We start from the raw sequence: 12,500 nt of genomic DNA on the forward strand, positions 1-12,500 counted from the left end.
GTCAGACCCTTCCCTTCAAGGCTGCCCTTAAGAGACTGGCCATCCTTGGAGGACTTTGGGCCTCATCCTTGAAGTTCTTGGGCCCTCTCAGGCCTGCTTCCCCAGCCTGGCAGGATACCTGCCTTCTTCCGAGGAAGCAGCCTCTGGGTCGGACCCTTCCCTTCAAGGCTGCCCTCAAGAGACTGGCCATCCTTGGAGGACTTTGGGCCTCATCCTTGAAAGTTCTTGGGCCCTCTCCAGGCCTGCTTCCCAGCCTGGCAGGATACCTGCCTTCCTCCGAGGAAGCAGCCTCTGGGTCAGACCCTTCCCTTCAAGGCTGCCCTCAAGAGACTGGCCAGCCTAGGAGGACTTTGGGCCTCATCCTTGAAGTTCTTGGGCCCTCTCCAGGCCTGCTTCCCCAGCCTGACAGGATACCTGCCTTCCTCCGAGGAAGCAGCCTCTGGGTCGGACCCTTCCTTCAAGGCTGCCCTCAAAAGACTGGCAAGCCTTGTAGGCTTTTTGGGCCAATCCTTAAAGGGCTTGGGCCCTTTCCATGGGAAGGGTCAGACCCATAGGCTGCTTCCTTGGAGGAAGGAAGCGGCCTCTGGGTCGGACCCTTCCCCTCACCAATACTCTTTGCTTTCTCTTACCCTACTTTTCAAAACTGACACTTTCTGTCTCCGAAGGCTTCAGACGATTTGAAGCATCTCGGAGATTGTTCTTGGACACTTTGAAGCTCGGCGCATGCGCGAATGGCATTTCTCTCGTCCTTCCAGGAGCCGGAGGACTGAAGGATTCCAAAATGTCTTCAAGGAAAATCTCGAAGGTTTTAGATCATTTCAACATCGCGATAACCATTACTTGGAGTTCTTTTTCTGGCACATAAACAGCTTCTTTGCTTTAAGGAGTCGTCTTCTATAAACTTATGAGATTCCCTCTTACTGACGATATTGATCATCCCTTCGATTCTTCCTTGCTTCTCCGAAAAGTAATTCTGTGAATCCAAAATCTTTGAAGTAGTTTCTAACACCTCAGGTTATCTACTTTATTCTTCGTCAGCATTCTTCAGTATACCTCCACGCCGATGTCGTCTCTTTTTGTTCCTTCTCTTTCTTATTTCGAGCGAAGAACTGCTCCAAGCGGTAATTTTGGGCATCCAAAATCCCCTCTCAATCAGCTTAGAAAACACCTCAAGTTCTCTACCTTTTATTTCGTATAAATTCTTCAGTTCCTCCGTTCCACTGTCTTCCTCTCTTCTTGATTATTTCCTTCCTTATTTCGAATGAAGAGCTTGCGTCCGTGAGTGACAATACGACTGTAGAGGTGCCGAATAATCGCAGAAGGCGGGAACCTCGACTTCATACTGCTCCGCGAAGTAGTCCATATTTTCAGCAGTAAACAATTACAGACTGAAGCTATCTGCCATTCTCGTGATGTACTTTTCCCTCTTGAAAATCTCTTTTAGTCGATCTGCTTCGTCATCCAGTTCATTTTAACCATAAACTTCGCCTTCTTTGCTCACATGCTGTCTCTGAAGGCTTCAAGACGTCTTCCTGGAGGATCCTGAGATGGCCACTGTAGTCCTTGGTGTCAGTGCACCTATTGAGTGATGGCGCTATACGCATGAGCGGAAAGAATTCTAAAACGACTGCAGGAAAAACACGAAGATATTACGGCGCCAGGCGACAATGATTCTTTCTTGCAGCAGAAGGTATGAAATTTTCTTGAAAGCTTTATTGCCACGAAAACATCAATATTTAAAAAAAGAAAGAAATTAAAAATTTAGTGAAAAATCATCATCGTATCCTTTTCTCTCGTCATGGGAGAAATATATATATATATATATATATATATATATATATATATATATATATATATATATATATATATATATATATATATATATATATATATATATATATATATATATATATATATATATATATATATATATATATATATATATATATATATATATATATATATATATATATATATATATATATATATATATATATATATATATATATATATATATATATATATATATATATATATATATATATATATATATATATATATATATATATATATATATATATATATATATATATATATATATATTTATATATATATATATATATATATATATATATATATATATATATATATATATATATATATATATATATATATATATATATATATATATATATATATATATATATATATTATATATATATATATATATATATATATATATATATATATATATATATATATATATATATATATATATATATATATATATATATATATATATATATATATATATATATATATATATATATATATATATATATATATATATATATATATATATATATATATATATATATATATATATATATATATATATATATATATATATATATATATATATATATATAAATATATATATATATATATATATATATATATATATATATATATATATATTTATATATCTATATATATATATATATATATATATATATATATATATATATAGATATATATATATATATATATATATGATATGATATTTATATAAATAAATAAATATCATTTATTATCTTTAAAAAATATATTTATCATATATATATATATAATATATATATAAATAAATATAAGATCATATCTACATATATTATATATTATATATATGTATATATATATATATAGATAGATAGATAGATAGATATCTCCTCCCGACGACGAGGAAAAGGATACGAATGATGATTTTTTCGCTACATTTACATTTATTTCTTTAAAAAAATGCTATTTTCGTGGCAATAAAGCTTTCTAGAAAATTTCACCCCAGGGAGGACAAGATCAACTTGGAAATTATTATTATAGATAGATACATATACATAAATATATGTATATATAATATATATATACATATATTTATATATATATATATATATATATATGTGTGTGTGTGTGTGTGTGTGTATACACTGGTTTGTGCGTCTGTGTGCGTTAATTTTTCCCAATAGTTAAAAATAAGGTGGTCTCAAAATTTCTGTTTCCTGAAATGGTCATCACTAGCGCCCAGTAATCCAGTCAGCTTCAAGAGAAAAGTGACCTTTTTGTTTTAACAAGGCTTCTCCATTGCCATTGATCACCTTATTAAGGGGAGAGAGAGAGAGAGAGAGAGAGAGATGCTGCCTCCAGCAAGGAATGATTAAGTTTTTCGCATAGCAGAGTAAGTTATAAATATATAGTTTTTATGGTACCAGCATCAAATTATAATAGTAGATTTTTGAAGGATACAGAGTAGTTTAAATCGCTTGTCTTATTTAAATAAAAATTCTTCTTCGGAAAAGAAATAAGTTTTAGAGTCTTCAAGAACACTATTAAAGACGCACGGAAAACTTTTCCAATATTCCTGGAAAACCTGTCTACCATATACTTTGGAGGCTTGTATTTCAAGTCAATGGTCCCTGTATGCTTGTCCCGTATGAATTGGATTCATATTCTAAAAAAAAAAAATAATAGTAATAAAAAAAAATACTCATAGTAGCATGAGTCTTAAAATGAAGTAGCAAATCCACAGTTGTATATTTATCTTTAAATATATGTACATATACATAACTGTGGAATTGCTTCAATAATAATAATAATAATAATAATAATAATAATAATAATAATAATAATAATAATAATAATAATAATAATAATAATAAATAATACTGAGATAATATTAAGCAAACTTTTTACTGATGAAGATGCAATTTTTAATAATTTTAGTAGGACATTTTTTAAACAACTTTTAGAGCTGGCCGTGCTGGACACGACCTTTGCCTTCAGTTTGTATAAACAAACTGAAGGGATGGCCATGGGATCACCACTTGGTCCAATTTTTGCTAACATCTTCATGTGCTCCTGGAGGAGCGCATAATAGAAGAATGTCCCATTAGGTTCCGCCCTCTATTTTATCGAAGATATGTTGACGACACGTTCTCCCTATTTCGTCATGAATGTCATGCAGAGTCCTTTCTGGAGTTCGTCATCCGACAACATCCAAACATAAGGTTCGCTATGGAGAAGGAGGTAAATAACAAACTCCCCTTCCTTGATCTTATTATTTCCAGAGGTGACTCAGGTTTTTACACAGGTGTGTATAGAAAAAATACATTTACTGGTTTGGGAATGAATTTTTATAGTTCGTGTTTCTTTCATTTGAAACTGAACTCTATTTTAACCCTCCTCCATAGGGCTTACACCCACTCGTCAAACTGGAAGAGTTTCCACGATGAGATATCCTTTTTAGTGAAATATTTCAATAATAATTGTTTTCCATCACGACTTTTTTTCAGATCCCTAAATAAACTGCTACTACAGAAAATGACTCAGGCAACACCTGAATCGACTGTGCCGAAACTAAAGATGTATGCAAGTTTCCCTTTCGTGCATGATGATACTTTTAGGAGAAAATGCACAGCCATTATTCAAAAGAGTTTTCCAGCTTTAAACCTGAAAATCATCCCGAAAAATCCCTTTACAATAGGGTCTCTGTTCAGAGTCAAAGACCGGCTCAGTCCTCTGTTTTCGTCCAGCGTTGTTTACAAGTACACTTGCCCGGGATGTGATCACGGGATATACATATGTGGGATGCACGAGGAGGCTGTTGAAGGTCCGCATAGATTCCCACAGGGGCATAAGTCATAGAACAGGTAGCAGGTTATCTAATCCTGAGCAATCAAATATACGAAATCATTCAAAATTATGTAAAACTTATATTGACAGCAAGGATTTTTCCATCCTAGGCCGAGTGCAGAACAACAACGACTTAACCATCCTAGAATCCATAATTATCAGGAAGACTGTGCCGTCGTTAAATACTCAATCGTCCTCAGTGAAATTGTTTATAGCCTAGTTTGGGCAACTGGTTTCCTCACTCTGTTTGTACTTATTTATGTTAGTCTTGTTCTTTCTTTCATATAGGTAGGTTGTTTTAAGATTTTAGTGAACTCCTTTTACTCATTATTGACTTGTCTTGGAATGAGGTGTTTTGTTTTAAATATTTTTACTACATAAAGAGCTGTTGCCATTGCATTAATTTGTTATTGATGTTCGCAAATTATATTATATTTTATAGCCTTGAAAATGCGACTTGGAATTCGTCATGAAACGTCGGCATTGAAAATAAACTGTAGATGATGAGGATGCCTTTCCCTACTGCTTCCTTCATGATGATGTATATATATATATATATATATATATATATATATATATATATATATATATATATATATATATATATATATATATATATATATATATATATATTAATAACATAACAATTGTATATGTATAAAACTAATCATGGTATCTATAGATACCATCCAGTTTGAATGAGGTCCTTTAGTAATTTAGTTAATACACAGAACAATTGTGTATGTGATAAAAGATATTAATATATATATATGTATACATATATGTGTGTGTTAGTGTGTATTAACAGATAGTTAGACATAGAGATAGATATACATATATATATATATATATATATATATATATATATATATATATATATATATATATATATACATATATAATACAAATATATATATATATATATATATATATATATATATATATATATATATATATATATATATACATATATACATATATGCATATATATAGTAGGGAGTACGGATAGGAAGAACAGTCAGCTCATCATTGATATATTTATTAATAGGTGCGCTTCAGGATCACCCATATCCCATCTTTTCTGGCTAAAAAGATACAAAAACACTAATTAAAACTGACAACAGAGCTTACAAAATTAAAATGCTTTAAAGATTGAAAAATGACAATGACAAAACAAGAAATAGATTACCTTCAGTAGTAAAGTCCAGAGGATGAAAACTGAATAAGAGTAAACAAGGTTAGCAAGTAAACAAGAAAGGCGGGCGGGGGGTGGTTACTATAGTACGACCGTTTTAGGAAGAGACTTTGCCCCTCTTAAACTGACCATTAACCTTCTGACTTCAAGCTCTCATTGTTTGCGCCTGTTATCAAGCACGTGTACTATAATAGAAAGTTCTGAATGAAGTTTTGTTGTCCCACTTAAATTTTAGATAAAAAAAAAAAAAATTCAATATATGAAAATGATAGATGCAAGAAATTTGGAAACCTAGATGTGCTTTCATTTTCAGTTTTGTTTATTTGGATGCTGTACTGAGCAATGTTCTTGAGTTACGTCATCTACTATAGTTTTTATTACTGTTCCTTTGCTGTTATCGAAGTCATATAATTGTGATATAGTTTTGAGCTTTTGAATTGTTTTCTTTCATATGCCGTGATCCGTCTTTACCTCCTTGCTGTATCAAGGTTGAATTTTCACTGTGCAGCTATAAAATAGCTCATAATAAATATTCTTTAAATATTGTTACACCCATATATATATATATATATATATATATATATATATATATATATATATATATATATATATATATAGGGTGTAACAATATTTAAAGAATGTTTATTATGAGCTATTTTATAGCTGTACAGTGAAAATTCAACCTTGATACAGCAAGGAGGTAAAGATATATTACGGCATGCAATGAAAGAAAGCATATATATATAAAGCTCAAAACTATATCACAATTATATATATATATATATATATATATATATATATATATATATATATATATATATATATATATATATTACACATTTATACAGTATTAGATTTACCTGTGCTTTTAAAGCACTGTCATATGATACTCATCACTGCTGTGGCATTTCTGTTATATGTAGATTTTTAAAGATATTTCTGCCACTTTCTGTCGAAAAAACAGATCTATATTTCAATTTATTTCAATTTCAGTGTTCAACAGGATATCACACAACAAGGGAAAGCAATAAATTTATTTACAATCGAAGTATGAGGAGACATTACTTATGAAGAATCCTCGTCAGAGGATGCTACATCGATAACAAAAGAATCTATATATTTATCAATGCAAACATCTCTTGAAGCGTCATCTCTTTTTATATCTTCGGCATGTCTCACATCATTAGCCCAGTTGTCAGAAGATATGGATTCAATTGCTTCTTTGACCAAAGGAAGCAGGTCTGATTTTTAAAATGATTCTTCTTTGCCACGTATGATTTCACCTGCGCCCATATCAGTTCTGTTGCATTATACTGGCAGTGATATGTAGGCAGCCTAACCACTATGTCCATGATCTCTTGCCAGTCTGTCAATCACGTAATCATTTTCTTTACATGAATGTCTTTGCAACTTTACTAATTTTTATTAGCCAGTCTTTAACTTCATCCTTTTTGGCAGACATTGTCGGAGGTTTATTAATTCGAACTGAATGATAAGAAGCGTTATCAACACTATGATGGCAGATGGCCCTATATTGGGAAGAAGCTGGGTTTTAAACCATTTTTCAAACACTGCAGAATTCATCTGAATTTCTAGATTGCGTATCCCTTGTCAGCTGGGTGTTGATCATTGATAAAAATATTACCCAGAAATGTAGTTAATATTGCAACCAATATTGTGATTGTGTCTACTTACTCTCCAATGTTATTGATGTACAATTAGAAGGAATAAATCATAGGTAAAAATTTTTATTCTGTCACGCTCTCTCTCTCTCTCTCTCTCTCTCTCTCTCTCTCTCTCTCTCTCTCTCTCTCTCTCATTTTTTTTTGCCCAGCTAGTGGAATAGTAAGCGGAACCATAAAATGATGAACATTCTTTATGATTAGTTTTCTGACGAATATACAAATAATTTTTAACTATAATACACAACTGTGATGTAGCTGTCCTTTACGGATTCAAACAGAATTAGAGAAATGACAAAAAAAAAGAAGACTGTCATCCTCAATCAGTGCAGTGCTTATACCTCTGGCAACACTAAACCCCGATATATAGTACTTATCCTATGTTTATTTATTTGTGTTGTTACATTAATTGCATAATATCTATATCACGGATCGCTACTATCACAATATTATCATATAAATAAAACAGGTTAATTTGCAGCAAAACAACAAATACAAACGCTATTACAATGATTGTTTACGATTTCGTGCGTCTGGTAGCATGCTACGGGTGACTACCGTCTGAAAACCCTCCGGATTGTGGTAAGTGTGAGGTCTCATCTCGGCCGTAATCAAAGGGTTAAAAACATTCTAAATTAATTTGATTGTCCATTGAATAATAATTTTCTCTGAACATCAAAGTTGAAATGCGGAAAAGTAAAGCAAGACTATTCAGTACTTATTTGATTTATAAGATGAATAAAGCAAATTCAATAAAACTTGTTAATGCTGAAATCACTTCCAACTGTTTATTTAAAAGGATTAATAAAACTAAAATTTATATTTGTAAACCTGTTGAGTACTAAATAAAAAATATTCAATTAACTATTATTTTAAATATAAAGAATAAACATGAGATAACTAAATAACTGTCCGTCCGAGGATTTTTCCTGGTATGCATATTCCCTGTATTTACTTTTTCTGTCCTCCTTCAGATTCAAAACTACTATACCAATTTGCTGAAATTAAAAATATTTGATATATAATTTTCTTCATCAAACATAACCAAAATGCAGCGCTAAGGGGCCTCTGTAGTTTCATTTTATTTTTATTTCAAATAAAAATAGCCAAAATTGCGCCGGCAACGATATACAAGACATAATAACCGGGCCGTGGTATAAATTTATGGGCCGAGCTATATAAGCATTTTATTAAGACCATAAAAAATACATCTATTTTCCGTATAATATAGACTGAATAGATATATTTTGCCTTTATATACATATTTTCCTATATTTTTTACTTGTTAATAATCAGAGCTGAAATGACAGAGATGGAAGGCAGGATGTCATAGCATTCTGCCAATGAAAGCATTTATCTTTATATAATAAGCACGATTTTCATTTATTCTCTTTATTTTATCAGAGCTAAAATTTTGGAGCAATGGAGCACGACAATATTACTTTTTAGAAAAAGCTGAAATGTAACGTAATAAAGCAAGACTAACTACTAAGAACAAGCTAAATAGATGAAATTGGATCTATTTAAATAGCTAAAATAGTAACTTTGAGTTTCAGACCTGAAATATTTTAATACAGCATGAAATTAAGTAATCTGGGTTATTAGAGCTGAAATGGGTGTATATACTAGGCATCTATGAAAATTATTTGGAACATTTACATTACGAAATTTAAAATACTGGAAAAATTTTTATAGAGTAGTGAGTGGCTTTACTAATTAACTCATTTAAGATTTCGCATTAATTCATATCAATAACTCTAGGGGAAATAGTTATATATGCGGATTACGCTGAGCTCAACACAATAGGGCTAGGCAATTGTACATTTGTGCCGAGAAATCGAAATTATTAACGAATACATATGAGAACTTACTTCTTTATATATCAGTGAAAGAACAGTCTTTGTAAATCTATTTCCCGGTTATATGACGGTGAAATCGAGACGAAAGATATGAATATTGAAGAAAGGAGAGAATTATATTATGTTGACTATATATTTGGGGAGTGGTTGTAAACATGAGTAGCAGAAATACTGTGAGAGAGAGAGAGAGAGAATTTGTGACTAGATCAAGAATAGAATCATCTCACTTTGTTCAAACTGGTCGGAAAAAATGTTCTTTATTGCACAACTGAACAAATGATAACAGTGGAAATTTATACACACACATTTGTAACATATATAAAGAAAGAGATAATTTGTCCTATATATATATATATTATGCAAATACCATTAGAGTGGTAGTATATATATATTTATTTATAATCGCTATTCTATTTGAAATATTCCCATACAAATTTTTTTATATATACTGTTTACATATATAATAATTTGTTGCAGGATGTATTTTAATATTAATCCTCCAAAATTGCATAAAATAAAACACCGATAAATCTTCCATTACAATATGATATTCGCAGGTGGCTTTTTTTTCATTAATAACTTTATGAAACGAAATGTTGAAACAGAGAATTCTGCAAGGTATTTCCAAATTTTTTGCAATAGACCATTCTATTATTGTTATCACTATTATATATAAATATATATTATTATTATATAAATATATATATTATTCGATATATATATATTTCCATTATTTTGCTACATATATATATATATATATATATATATATATATATATTATTTTTAAAAGAATATAGGGTCTTTATTACTTTTTTCTTATATACGTATTTATTTATAAACTTACGCTTTCCTAAATATTACTAAAACTTTATCATTTGTTTTTAATTTATATATTGAATGGTATTTTACCTTATAGCAGAGGAATTTGATATTATTATTTATTTCCTGTATTTCATGATTCAGATATAATCAAAGAACCCTGTAAAAAATTTATTTTAGCCTCTCTATTTATAATGTATGAAGATATAATTATATATATAATATATATTCAGTGCATATATATATATATGTTCGTATATATATATATATATATATATATATATATTGTAATTAAGCTATTTTTATTTATTCTTCTCTATTTAAACCACAGAAATTAAGAGTATATCGTTATTTTTGTATCTATAGATTATATCCAAGGATTTATAATTATTAATTTTTACATATCGCTATGAAGGAATTTTACCTGCTGACATTTTTAAATTTTATGTACAGTATTTTAAAGGTATTTTTTTTAGACTAGAATCTGAAGTATTAAAATATCATATACATTATATATATAATGCTTTTTATAATTTAGCGGTTTTGAATCCCACAGGTGATACTTGAGCACTTAATTATAATTTCACCCCTCAATAAATTATTCCCAAGGTATAAAGAATTGGATATTATAGGAATTGTAATAATAATATTTGAAATTTGAAACAAGGCGATAACTTTTATGTTTACTTTGATATAATTGTTGGAAGATATTATAGTAAGATGGAAGAAAGATAATATGATATATTATTTAAAAGGAAACAAGCTATTAGCCGAAGACTTAAAGAACCTTCAGTAATGCTATTGAAGATGTTTTATAATGATAATACAACCATTTATATCTTGAATGTATTGAAAGAGGCTATATAACTAAAAAGATAAGAAAAAAATTGTGGAAAGAAATAGAATTTTTATAAAGCCCTATAATATATTTATATATTTATTATTTTTAATGCTATATATGAAAAAGCAGGCTATAAATATGAAGGTTTGAATGTTTATGAAAAAGCACTTTGATATTTCTTACCATATTTTTCAAATAAAAGTAATTTATATTGGTTTCTTTTAACTGGAAAATAAGAGATAAAGTAAGAGAGAATATATTTAATCAGAGATTAGTGACATAGTAACCTATTTTCTTTTTTTATATTTTAAATTTCTATTTTTTATAAAAATTATTTAGCAGTTTAGTTAATCCATAATTTCATTTTTTAATGTATGCCATAATTCCAGTAAGAATCACTCTAATTTTATAAACTAACATGTTTCTATTTTTATTACTTAAGACAATTTGAGGTATTGCTGAATTACTAAGAACAAAAAGGAACATTGACGCAGGTTATCTTTATATATATGAAACCGACATTGGCTGTCAAGAAGCTTAATCATCGGCAATGTCAGAATTAATGCCACAAGTTTTTGGTGAAAAATAAGTTTTAAAAGCATAACATGATATTTTTAATTTGACAAACCTTATCGTCGGAAATAAAATCCTTTATGACGGACCTGAAGCCCAGAACCATGTGTTCACTTTAGAGATTTGTATACATTTAAAGGCCCCAACATAACGGGACAAAAGTCGATACTGAAGAATGAATTATTAAGGCTGTAAAAGGACACGCCTTTCTGATTATGCATAATTCCGTCCCCTTTAAGTCTATATTTGTAAAGCGATTCTTTATATGTGCTTTTATTTTTATAATTTATTTTCATTTTAAATATACAGGAGGAACATGATACATCTATTTTGTAATTAAAGGCAAAACATTTCAAATGTTTTTCTATGGACCATATTTTTTTGATGAATTTAAAAGCATTTGAGGCTTATAATGAACATATATACATTTACACACACATTATATATATAAATATGTATATTATATAATATATGGTTATATTTATATATATATATATACATATATAAATATATTTATATATATATATATATATATTTATATATATATATATATATTTATGTATATATATATATATATATATATTTATATATATATATATATATATATATATATATATATATATATATATATAATATATATATATTTTATTCACTGTATCAAGAAATTTGTCAGAAATCAAAACGATCATCAAAGAAAAATTATATGAAAATTGCCCACATATGTCTATTGAAAATAACTCATGGTATCAGAGATAAATGTCCAAAAGAAAAGCCTCCAGGAGCATTAAAAATGCATGCTCTAGTGGGATGAACTTTTTGTTTCGAAATTTATCAACCTGAATTAGGTA

This window comes from Macrobrachium rosenbergii, chromosome 21, assembly GCF_040412425.1.
Source record: "Macrobrachium rosenbergii isolate ZJJX-2024 chromosome 21, ASM4041242v1, whole genome shotgun sequence".
Lineage (NCBI taxonomy): Eukaryota > Metazoa > Arthropoda > Malacostraca > Decapoda > Palaemonidae > Macrobrachium > Macrobrachium rosenbergii.